General features: G+C 41.8%; 2 long non-coding RNA genes across 2 annotated transcripts; both read left to right on the top strand.

Moving 5' to 3' along the window:
• The first annotated feature begins 137 nt into the window (after positions 1-137).
• LOC116366490 (uncharacterized) lies at positions 138-1187 on the top strand. The gene is made up of 4 exons (XR_004208285.1): positions 138-257; positions 393-468; positions 713-812; positions 1172-1187. It is a non-coding gene; the product is annotated as an uncharacterized LOC116366490 (long non-coding RNA).
• Positions 1188-4161: 2974 nt separating this feature from the next.
• On the top strand, positions 4162-9440 carry LOC116366489 (uncharacterized). Its single transcript, XR_004208284.1, has 2 exons — positions 4162-8400; positions 8441-9440. It is a non-coding gene; the product is annotated as an uncharacterized LOC116366489 (long non-coding RNA).
• Positions 9441-12806: the final 3366 nt, after the last annotated feature.

Here is a 12806-nt window from a genome sequence, read left to right as displayed (position 1 = left end):
TATAAAACATGACATAGAGCCTGATAAAACTGGCTATTAAACAATGCCAATCCACAACTATTGAATTCTCTCTCTCTCTCCTCTCTCTCTCTCTCTCTCTGCTCTCTCTCTCCTCTCTCACTCTCTCTGTCTCTGTTTCTCATAGATCTACAGTGTGTCAATGACTTCATCAGTAACATCACATGTGTGTTGAACAACACATGCATACCCCCAGACATGCCGTGCACTCTGCATGGTGAATACCCCGGGTTTAAAAGGTAAAGAAGACTAAGGATGCACCCTCACTGGAACTCTATTCCCATAGAGTCCTGGTCTAAAGTAGTGCACTATATAGGGAATAGGGTGCCATTTGGGATGCTAACTGAAACAATGGTTCACTGTTGTAACTACAGGCAATGTGAGATGAAGTCCTTGGCCGGTTTCAACACAACCTTGAGAGGCGGCAGTCTGGTCTTTGAGGGCAATCCAGTGAGTTTTATAAAACTACATCAAGTTAAAACCAATGCTTGGTTATATATATGCATTATTATAGATCAAAACTAGAATTTGTAACACATTAATCTGGATGAATAAATTAACCAGGAATTTGTTTATTTTTTATTATTTTTTATGACGTTTTTCTAATAATAATAATAATAAAACAAGACAGCATATATATAGACCGATAGACAAACAACCCTGGATAACTGAACTTCTGTAAATGATCTTTCAGTTCTTTTGGGAAGAGGATGAAATATCCATTGTTGTACGGTGTGGACAAGCAGAAGATTATGTGATACAGATTGAATACCTGTATCAACCATTTAACCACAGTAAGTGTACAGTAATTTGAGTGATATTATGTACGATGTGTCATCTATTACTAACCTACTACTACTACATGAATTGTACACCAACTACGACGACTCGTACTGTGACTTTATTCTCCATTTACATGAAAATGAATGTTGTGTGGTCAGCATACGAATGCTCAAACTCAGTACACTATTAATACAACATAATGCAATACAAACATGCTGAAGCTTATTAATTTAAACAACTTAATTACTAATTCATACCTGATACTAACATTTTCTAATTCAACTTAGTACTAGTAGTTATGTTACAGTGATATTAGTAATATATTAGTACTACTATGAGTACATTAACTGTGTTGTTTTGTGTTTGGCAGTTAAAATGCATCCCCTGGCAGCCGACCGTCATCAATGCCTCAATTGCCTGGACACCAGGAGCTCCCATTTCAAAAAAGATAGTCAACTATGACTTCCAACTACAGTGGAAACAGGAACTACATCACTGGGAGGTGAGAGAGCGAGTGAGGGGGGAGGAAGAGAGACAGAGGACAGATAATAACAACTGTGTCTCTCTCTTTGTACACTATGTAAAAGTAGACCTACTGTATATTGTGCTACTGCAGGATGCTGTGGAGGTGAACATATCAAACAACAGACATATTTTGACCTGGACCCTGAGATGCTGGAGAGAGGAAGGAGGTACCAGGTCAGAGTCCGGGTTCGAGCCGACCCAGACAGTTACCCACACTGTCAGTGGAGCGACTGGAGCCCCAGTGCATCATGGGTCTCCACTCTGGGCCAGATGAAGCCAACAGGTAAATAGAGCATCAGTGATATCATTGGTTATTAGTACACATTTGAATGTGGGCCTATATATACTTGGGCTGTGTCCCAAATGGCCCTATAGTTCCCTACATAGTGCAGAGCACTATGGGCCAAAAGCACTGCACTAAACAGGGAATATGTTGCCATTTGGAAGGCAGGCATAGTAGTGTTTCCATATGAATCTTGAAAAATGGCTCCTTCTTTCTTCCCTATTTCTTTCTTTCGTTCTTACAGGCAGACACATGCTCAAAACAAACTTACAGACAGAAATGTACATGAAGAGTTTTCTATGCCAATCTTTCAGTAAAACAGTGGCGTTGTTATGTACGTTCTAAATATGTTCTATGTTGTTCCTCTGATCCTCTTCTCAGGTAGTCCTGATGTTCTAGACCAGGACTTTGTGGTGTTCACCATGGTGGGAGCTGTTGTTGTACTGGTCCTGCTGGTCTCCAGTTGATCTGCAAAGGAAAGTGAGTACTGTCTCTCTCTGTCGTGTGTGTGTGTGTGTGTGTGGGTGTGGGTGTGGGTGTGGGTGTGGGTGTGTGTTTGTGGAAGGGGTTGGGGTCCATTGTAAATGTGATGTATTTTAACACCAACGGACTGCAAAGTAAACATCATGTTTTAGATGTAATGTTTTGTAGTTGGTTAAGTGCAACTTCCTTTCATTTCCGTTCATTGCTGACAGGGTCAAGAAGATTCTGAATCCTCCTATACCAGATCCCTCCAGGTACTTTGAGGGCCTCAACCTCCATCACGATGGAAACTTCAAGGTCAGTTCTACTTTTGACTGAAGTTACGTGCCAAAAGGGACCCTATTCCCTGTATTGTGCACTACCTTGTTATGGCGGTAGTTAGGTTATAATGGGCTGTAGTTAGGTTGTAATGGCTGTAGTTAGGCTATAATGGCTGTAGTTAGGTTATAATGGCTGTAGTTAGGTATAATGGCTGTAGTTAGGTTATAAGGGCTGTAGTTAGGCTATAATGGCTGTAGTTAGGTTATAATGGCTGTAGTTAGGTTATAATGGCTGTAGTTAGGTTATAAGGGCTGTAGTTAGGCTATAATGGCTGTAGTTAGGTTATAATGGCTGTAGTTAGGTTATAATGGCTGTAGTTAGGTTATAATGGCTGTAGTTAGGTTATAATGGCTGTATTTAGGTTATAATGGCGGTAGTTAGATTATAATGGCTGTAGTTAGGTTATAATGGCGGTAGTTAGATTATAATGGCTGTAGTTAGGTTATAATGGCGGTATTTAGGTTATAATGGCGGTAGTTAGGTTATAATGGCGGTAGTTAGGTTATAATGGCTGTAGTTAGGTTATAATGGCGGTAGTTAGGTTATAATGGCTGTAGTTAGGTTATAATGGCTGTATTTAGGTTATAATGGCTGTAGTTAGGTTATAATGGCGGTAGTTAGGTTATAATGGCTGTAGTTAGGTTATAATGGCTGTATTTAGGTTATAATGGCTGTAGTTAAGTTATAATGGCTGTAGTTAGGCTATAATGGCTGTAGTTAGGTTATAATGGTGGTAGTTAGGTTATAATGGTGGTAGTTAGGTTATAATGGTGGTAGTTAGGTTATAATGGCTGTAGTTGGGTTATAATGGCTGTAGTTGGGTTATAATGGTGGTAGTTAGGTTATAATGGTGGTAGTTAGGTTATAATGGCTGTAGTTTGGTTATAATGGCTGTAGTTGGGTTATAATGGCTGGAGCCTAATGGAATGGTATCAAACAGATAAAACACATAGTTTCCATATATTTATTACCAGACATTATTATGAGCTGTCCTCATCATTGTCTTACATTGGCATCATGTTGGAGTGAAGTCACTCCAACATTTAGATAAATAATGATCATTTTATTTTCCTCTCTGTGTGTGTGTGTCTCTCTCTCTGTGTCTCTCTCTCTCTGTCTCTCTGTGTCTCTCTCTGTGTGTGTGTCTCCCTTTTTCTCTATGTCACTCTCTCTATCTATGTCACTCTCTCTCTCTCTCTCTCTGTGTCTCTCTGTCTCTGTGTGTGTGTCCGTGCCTACAGGCTTGGCTCGGTCCTTTGTTCGCCTTTGAAGCCGTCGACTCTGCCTTGCACCGTGAAGACATCTCCCAGGTAGAGATTACCAACAACATTGGCACCATCGCCCCCCTGAGGAGGGAGACCGGTACTGCACTACTACTGAAGAAGAGATTGGACAACAGTGGCCGCTCCGGCTTCAGCAACTTCTTATCTCAATGCTCCCAGCCTGGATCCACATCCACCAAGTTGGAACCCTGCTCTGTACACTCCCCTTACGGACCAGTAGGTGGCACTACTGAAGAGATAGATGAGTGGAAGGAGGAGAACAGAGGAGATAGGATGGATAGTAATAGAGGTGTAGGGGGGAAGGACGAAGATATCAGGGGTGGAGGGAAGGAGGGAGAGATGGGGGGTGGAGGGAAGGAGAGAGAGATGTTGGGTGGAGGGAAGGATGGAGAGATGGAGGTTGGAGGGAAGGAGGGAGAGATGTGTGGTGAAGGGAAGGATAGAGAGATGTTGGGTGGAGGGAAGGAGGGAGATATCAGGGGTGGAGGGAAGGAGAAAGAGATGTTGGGTGGAGGGAAGGATGGAGAGATGGGGGTTGGAGGGAAGGAGGGAGAGATGTATGGTGAAGGGAAGGATAGAGAGATGTATGGTAGAAGTATATTTGGAGGCATCAGTGGAGGTAAAGATATCGTCCAGGTTTCTTCTTACGAGCGTGTTGAGAAGCTCCAGGCCGAGCGTCGGGCCCTCATAAGCCCAGATTCAGGCATCGGCAGTGGGGCAGAGGATCAGGAAAGTCAGGAGAGCGTGGAGGATGCGGTCGGGCCTATTGCATCCACCCCCCATTTTGTCTCTCAGGACTTCCATCTTGTTCCGCTTCTTCCTCTTATCAATAACAATAACTTTACATTCTGCTCCACCCCCTTACCCATTTCCCTGTCCGCTTTCCCCCAGCTTCCCTTCACCCTACCTGGGTTGGATAGTGTAGGGGGAAAGGGTACGGAGATGGGGGTTGGAGGAGGTTCTCTCACAATGTCTTCCTCCTATGAACGTGTGGATAATCTGCAGCTCCAGGCCCAACTCTTGGCCCCTCAGAGCCCAGATTCAGGCATTGGCAGTGGGGGAGAGGATCAGGAAAGCCAGGAGAGTGTGGAGGATGAGGTCAGGCTAACTGTGACCCCCTGTAACCATATCCCTCTTATTACCACTAACAATATATTTCCATTCTGTTCCACCCCCTTACCAATCCCGCTGGATGTTTTACCCCAACTACCCCTCACCTTCTCTGGGTTTGGGACGGTTCCATCCCTGGGACCCAGTACTAGTACCAGTCATCAAGGCAGGCTGTTGGAGATGTCTCTCCTGTCTTCTTCAATGGCAATAGAGCCCTCTAGTGGCGGCTACATGCCAGTGAAAGAAGCTCAGAACTGAACTATGAAAACATTTGACTAGGGAGGGACTAATGATTTATATATACACTAGATGACTGACAGGCTGTTTTAAAGCCAACACTCCTCCATCTGGGCACTCCCCCTCCATTGTAAATAATACTATGGAAGCTATAGAAATGCATTTATTAATGTCTACATTTGTTTTTACCACATTTATTCTATTACAGACACACTTTTTAAAGAACTAATGTAACTGTCCCCACTACAACAACAAAAAAAAGACTTACAAATACGTCATTTGGTCATTGAAACATTTCAATGACATACTGTAGAATTCCATCCATTCCAATAGAGCTCCACAGTGGAGGTGCCATAATACCCATAAAACATTTAATTGGGCTGCAATTTCTGAGGTGGTAACTGTAATGAACTTGTCCTCTGCAGCAGAGGTAACTCTGGGTCTTCCTTTCCTGTGGCGGTCCTCATGAGAGCCAGTTTCATCATAGCGCTTGATGGTTTTTTGCGACTGCACTTGAAGAAACTTTCAAAGTTATTGACATTTTCGGATTGACTGACCTTCATGTCTTAAATTAATGATGGACTGTCGTTCGCTTTGCTTATTTGAGCTGTTCTTGACATAATATGGACTTGGTCTTTTACCAAATAGGGCTATCTTCTGTACACCACCCTACCTTGTCACAACACAATTGATTGGCTCAAATGCATTAAGAAGGGAAATAAATTACACAAATTAACTTTTAAAAAGGCACACCTGTTAATTGAAATTCATTCCAGGTGACTACCTCATGAAGCTGGTTGAGAGAATGCCAAGAGTGTGCAAAGCTGTCAAGGCAAAGGGTAGCTACTTTGAAGAATCTCAAATATAAAAATATACTTTAATTCCATGTGTTATTTCATAGTGTTGGTGTCTTCACTATTATTCTACAAAGTAGAAAAGAGTAAAAACAAAGAAAAACCCTTGAATGAGCAGGTGTGTCCAAACTTTTGACTGGTACTGAATATTCGGCTCTATTTACTCTCCGATTCGAAAATACTCATTCGCATCAACATAGACATCATGCAAGTCCTGCACATCATCTCTGGTGTCATCACTGACACCTTTTGCTAACAGGTATTGTGTCAATTTAAAACTTGCACAAGACAGTTTCCAGAATTGTACATGTAAAAAGATTCTGCCAATTCATTTCATTACTCCATTTAGCTAACATTATACACTTAATCCAGAGATTTGGGGCAGCAGGTAGTCTAGTGGTTAGAGCGTTGGGCCAGTAAGCAAAATGCTGCTGGTTTGAATCCCCGAGCTGACAGGGTAAAAAATCTGTCATTCTGCCCCTGAACAAGGCAGTTAACCCTCTGTTCCCCGGTAGGCCGTCATTGTCAATAAGAATTTGTTCTTAACCGACTTGCTTAGTTAAATAAAGGTTACATTTAAAAACACTTTTTTAAATGATTCCCTTTCCCTCATGGTATTTGTAGTTCTTTATGATAGCCACATTAGCATTTTTTTTTTTGGGGGGGGGGGGGTAAATACAGACTAATACATTGATAAAAGTCACCTTGTCCGAGACCCTGATTTAATGTTTTGATAACCATGTAAATCTCTAAGTCTACATGAAACACAGCCCTTATTTGAAGTGTTTCTAAAATCCCCTGTGGGAAAAATGAATGGTGTAAAAACGATTGGACCCATTTCCCTGTTTGACTGCTAAGTTTTATGTGTATTGTGACTCATACTCGTAGTCTATGGAGGACTGCTTTTCTGAGGAGTGCCAATATGGCCGACCGGTGGCTTCAAAACCTCAATCTGGCAATCTGGGGATTGGCAATCTGGGGATTGGTACATTCATTTTGTTGCTGTTTGAATCCCAGATTTCCCTTTTAATAGGATGTGGTTGAGGTATGGGAATGTTTTAGATAGGTTCATAGATATGCATGTCCAGTAGATACTGTACATCAGGGCTATTCAACTAGCGGCCCGCGCGCCAGATCCGGCCCGTTTCTGAATTTAAACCCTGAACATTAATAGAAGATCAGTAAAAAATTTTTTTTTATTTCCACCAAAATCCGCCGTTCAGTGGCAAAATGACAAGCCCTATGGTGGTTGTCTATAGTCTGGTGCCTATGTAGAATGTCAATGGGTTTTTCTCTTCGTCATATAGATTTGGCAGTAGCGTTTGAACAGTTTAAGCTTCAAAATATGATGAAAGCTACACCTCTAAGGAACACATACATGCCTTCTGTTGCCCTCTCGGATGCTCACAAAGACTCGTTAGAAGTGAGAGACAAACAAGGCACCTAATGACTGAGGGAAATTCATTCAAAGCATCCTTCCTTCAGACTGGAATTTGACATGACCTGATTTGACATATCTTTGTGTTATTTACAGAGATGCTTAGTTTTCAGATGCTTTTAAAATGACCTAATTACTTTTAAGAAGCTTTTAATAGTTATTTAACTGCTTTATTGGTGGTTGTGGGTCACTTGTTTTATACAGTTCTTCGAAGAATAATCACATGTGGAAAATGTCCAGCCCCCCTGCAATTAAACCTTTTTTCATCTGGCCTCTGTAAGAAGATAGTTGAATAGCCCTGCTGTACCTTATATAGATACACATCCATATCATCAGTTCTATAGGATGGTAACAGGTGGATAGAGACAGTTAATGTGGTTCTATAGGATGGTAACAGGTGGATAGAGACAGTTAATGTGGTTCTAGAGGATGGTAACAGGAGGATAGAGACAGTTAATGTGGTTCTATAGGATGGTAACAGGTGGATAGAGACAGTTAATGTGGTTCTATAGGATGGTAACAGGTGGATAGAGACAGTTAATGTGGTTCTAGAGGATGGTAACAGGTGGATAGACAGTTAATGTGGTTCTATAGGATGGTAACAGGTGGATAGAGACAGTTAATGTGGTTCTATAGGATGGTAACAGGAGGATGGAGACAGTTAATGTGGTTCTATAGGATGGTAACAGGTGGATAGAGACAGTTAATGTGGTTCTAGAGGATGGTAACAGGTGGATAGACAGTTAATGTGGTTCTATAGGATGGTAACAGGTGGATAGAGACAGTTAATGTGGTTCTATAGGATGGTAACAGGAGGATAGAGACAGTTAATGTGGTTCTATAGGATGGTAACAGGAGGATAGAGACAGTTAATGTGGTTCTATAGGATGGTAACAGGTGGATAGAGACAGTTAATGTGGTTCTATAGGATGGTAACAGGAGGATAGAGACAGTTAATGTGGTTCTATAGGATGGTAACAGGTGGATAGAGACAGTTAATGTGGTTCTATAGGATGGTAACAGGTGGATAGAGACAGTTAATGTGGTTCTATAGGATGGTAACAGGTGGATAGACAGTTAATGTGGTTCTATAGGATGGTAACAGGTGGATAGAGACAGTTAATGTGGTTCTATAGGATGGTAACAGGAGGATGGAGACAGTTAATGTGGTTCTATAGGATGGTAACAGGTGGATAGAGACAGTTAATGTGGTTCTAGAGGATGGTAACAGGTGGATAGACAGTTAATGTGGTTCTATAGGATGGTAACAGGTGGATAGAGACAGTTAATGTGGTTCTATAGGATGGTAACAGGTGGATAGAGACAGTTAATGTGGTTTTAGAGGATGGTAACAGGTGGATAGACAGTTAATGTGGTTCTATAGGATGGTAACAGGTGGATAGAGACAGTTAATGTGGTTCTATAGGATGGTAACAGGAGGATAGAGACAGTTAATGTGGTTCTATAGGATGGTAACAGGAGGATAGAGACAGTTAATGTGGTTCTATAGGATGGTAACAGGTGGATAGAGACAGTTAATGTGGTTCTATAGGATGGTAACAGGAGGATAGAGACAGTTAATGTGGTTCTATAGGATGGTAACAGGTGGATAGAGACAGTTAATGTGGTTCTATAGGATGGTAACAGGTGGATAGAGACAGTTAATGTGGTTCTATAGGATGGTAACAGGTGGATAGAGACAGTTAATGTGGTTCTATAGGATGGTAACAGGTGGATAGAGACAGTTAATGTGGTTCTATAGGATGGTAACAGGAGGATAGAGACAGTTAGTGTTGATTGCTTTGTGTTAGTCATAAACAGTGTTTTGTCTTGTAGGCTACTTTGTTTGTTTAAAAAACAAAGAAGAAATAGCAGTTGAGTTTACCACTCAAGTCATATATTTTCTGTTGAATACTCTGAAAATTGCCTATAAGCTTTTATAAACTGGGTGGTTCGAGCTCTGAATGCTGATTGGCTGAAATACATGGTATATCAGACCGTATACCACGGATATGACAAAACATTTATTTTTACTGCTCTAATTACTTTGGTAACCAGTTTATAATAACAATAAGGCACCTTGGCTAATTTACTCCACGTTGCATCGTGCCTAAGAACAGCCCTTAGCTGTGGTATATTGGTACATACCACACCCCCCCGGGCCTTGTTGTTTTTTTATACCACTTCTGAACACTTTTCTACCTCTCATGTCAGTACTACATCTATTTATGATATCAATATGATACTATGATTGTGCTCCCAGTAAATACTGATCTGATACTGATAAATCTCTCAGTAGAAATGAAGAATGTATTATTATGTTGTGTATAACATGGCCATCTTGAATGTAATGTCTCTGAAAAATGATATTATTTTTGTATATTTAAATAACACTGTTGTATGTTAAACAACACAGCATAGTTGGAAGATATATGGTGCATAGAAATCCGAAGAGGGTGGCCAGCAGAGATGGGATGGGCTGAGGGAGGCTGAGGGAGACTGAGGGAAGCTGAGGCAAGCTGAGGCAAGCTGAGGGAGGCTGAGGGAAGCTGAGGGAGGCTGAGGGAGGCTGAGGCAAGCTGAGGGAGGCTGAGGGAGGCTGAGGGAAGCTGAGGGAAGCTGAGGGAGGCTGAGGGAGGCTGAGGGAGGCTGAGGCAAGCTGAGGGAGGCTGAGGGAGGCTGAGGGAAGCTGAGGGTTGGGATGTGGAATTGGAGACGAGTGGGATTGGAGTTGTTTGGTGGGGGATAGAACGATGGTGAAAGATCAAAGTAAAACAAATAAAGTCCAAATAAAACAAAACAAACACTGAGGGGCAGTGTTGTTACAGCTAACAGTGTTGTTACAGCTAACAGTGTTGTTACAGCTAACAGTGTTGTTACAGCTAACGGTGTTGTTACAGCTAACAGTGTTGTTACAGCTAACAGTGTTGTTACAGCTAACGGTGTTGTTACAGCTATCAGTGTTGTTACAGCTAACGGTGTTGTTACAGCTAACGGTGTTGTTACAGCTAACAGTGTTGTTACAGCTAACGGTGTTGTTACAGCTATCAGTGTTGTTACAGCTATCAGTGTTGTTACAGCTAACGGTGTTGTTACAGCTAACGGTGTTGTTACAGCTAACAGTGTTGTTACAGCTAACGGTGTTGTTACAGCTAACAGTGTTGTTACAGCTAACGGTGTTGTTACAGCTAACAGTGTTGTTACAGCTAACGGTGTTGTTACAGCTAACGGTGTTGTTACAGCTAACAGTGTTGTTACAGCTAACGGTGTTGTTACAGCTATCAGTGTTGTTACAGCTAACGGTGTTGTTACAGCTAACAGTGTTGTTACAGCTAACGGTGTTGTTACAGCTAACAGTGTTGTTACAGCTAACGGTGTTGTTACAGCTAACGGTGTTGTTACAGCTAACAGTGTTGTCACAGCTAACAGTGTTGTTACAGCTATCAGTGTTGTCACAGCTAACAGTGTTGTCACAGCTAACAGTGTTGTTACAGCTATCAGTGTTGTTACAGCTAACAGTGTTGTTACAGCTAACAGTGTTGTTGCAGCTAACGGTGTTGTTACAGCTAACAGTGTTGTTACAGCTAACAGTGTTGTTACAGCTATCAGTGTTGTTACAGCTATCAGTGTTGTTACAGCTAACGGTGTTGTTACAGCTAACGGTGTTGTTACAGCTAACGGTGTTGTTGCAGCTAACGGTGTTGTTACAGCTAACGGTGTTGTTACAGCTAACAGTGTTGTTACAGCTAACGGTGTTGTTACAGCTAACGGTATCGTTACAGCTAACAGTGTTGTCACAGCTAACAGTGTTTTTACAGCTAACAGTGTTGTTACAGCTAACGGTGTTGTTGCAGCTAACGGTGTTGTTACAGCTAACGGTGTTGTTACAGCTAACAGTGTTGTTACAGCTAACAGTGTTGTTACAGCTAACGGTGTTGTTACAGCTAACAGTGTTGTTACAGCTAACGGTGTTGTTACAGCTAACAGTGTTGTTACAGCTAACGGTGTTGTTACAGCTAACGGTGTTGTTACAGCTAACAGTGTTGTCACAGCTAACAGTGTTGTTACAGCTATCAGTGTTGTCACAGCTAACAGTGTTGTCACAGCTAACAGTGTTGTTACAGCTATCAGTGTTGTTACAGCTAACAGTGTTGTTACAGCTAACAGTGTTGTTGCAGCTAACGGTGTTGTTACAGCTAACAGTGTTGTTACAGCTAACAGTGTTGTTACAGCTATCAGTGTTGTTACAGCTATCAGTGTTGTTACAGCTAACGGTGTTGTTACAGCTAACGGTGTTGTTACAGCTAACGGTGTTGTTGCAGCTAACGGTGTTGTTACAGCTAACGGTGTTGTTACAGCTAACAGTGTTGTTACAGCTAACGGTGTTGTTACAGCTAACGGTATCGTTACAGCTAACAGTGTTGTCACAGCTAACAGTGTTTTTACAGCTAACAGTGTTGTTACAGCTAACAGTGTTGTTACAGCTAATGCCAGTTTGCATGAGGCTGATGCCCGTGCAGGTGTTTGTACACAGGCATATACACGGACACACACATGGAAATAGTGCCATACGTGCACTCAAACATATGCAGTTGACCTTTGCTCTTATGATTTTAGTTGTCCTTGATGTCTTTTGTTTTTTGCATTGTTGTTTCCTGTTTTCCTTTGTCTTTTTTTGTCTTTTGTTCATTTTGTTGGTTGTTGGTGCATTGGGGGCTTTGGGGTGGGGAATGGAATGATAACATTTTTCTCGGGTGGTTGACGGGCAGCTCTGGGGGAACTGTGTGTGTGGGGGGGGGGGGGTTGCAAATTGTCATTATTGTAAGCATTTTTATAAGGCAGCTTAATTTTCATTACAATCTTATTGATAGTCATTGGTAAAGGGATGTATTGTTTAACATAGCTGAAAGTTGGTGTTTAAAAAATAAAAAATTCAGCCAATTAATAAGAATCAACTGTCTCTCTCTGTGTGTGCGCGTTACAAATTCTACAAACACTACCATTGGACCCATTGAAATGTACCATTAGGTCAGTGTTATCCGGGATCCTTAGGACGTCCATACCCTAAACCCTAACACTAACCCTTACTTTAACTCATTTGATTTTCGACTTCAATGGGGTAGAGCCGTCCCAACAATACCAGATAGCACAGACCCTGTTGGATGCCGGGGCCGGGCTGCCCGGATGATGGTGAAGGTGCTGCTGTTGTTAGGCGTCGACTGCTGATGTCAATAGAACCTACACTTGTTACATGGCCTGAGAGGATGTACGGTGCTACAGGCGATGGCTTTTTAACATTTTTTAATTGTTTAATTTCACCTTTATTTAACCAGGTGGGCCAGTTGAGAACAAGTTCTCATTTACAACTGTGACCTGGCCAAGATAAAGCATAGCAGTGCGACACAAACAACAACACAGAGTTACACATAAACAAACGTACAGTCAATAACACAGGAGAAAAGTCTATGTAC

The sequence above is a fragment of the Oncorhynchus kisutch genome, unplaced genomic scaffold (assembly GCF_002021735.2).
Source record: "Oncorhynchus kisutch isolate 150728-3 unplaced genomic scaffold, Okis_V2 scaffold1507, whole genome shotgun sequence".
Classification (NCBI taxonomy): Eukaryota; Metazoa; Chordata; class Actinopteri; order Salmoniformes; family Salmonidae; genus Oncorhynchus; species Oncorhynchus kisutch.
Note: the sequence above shows the minus strand (reverse complement) of the source record. Positions and strands in the feature narration are given on the sequence as shown.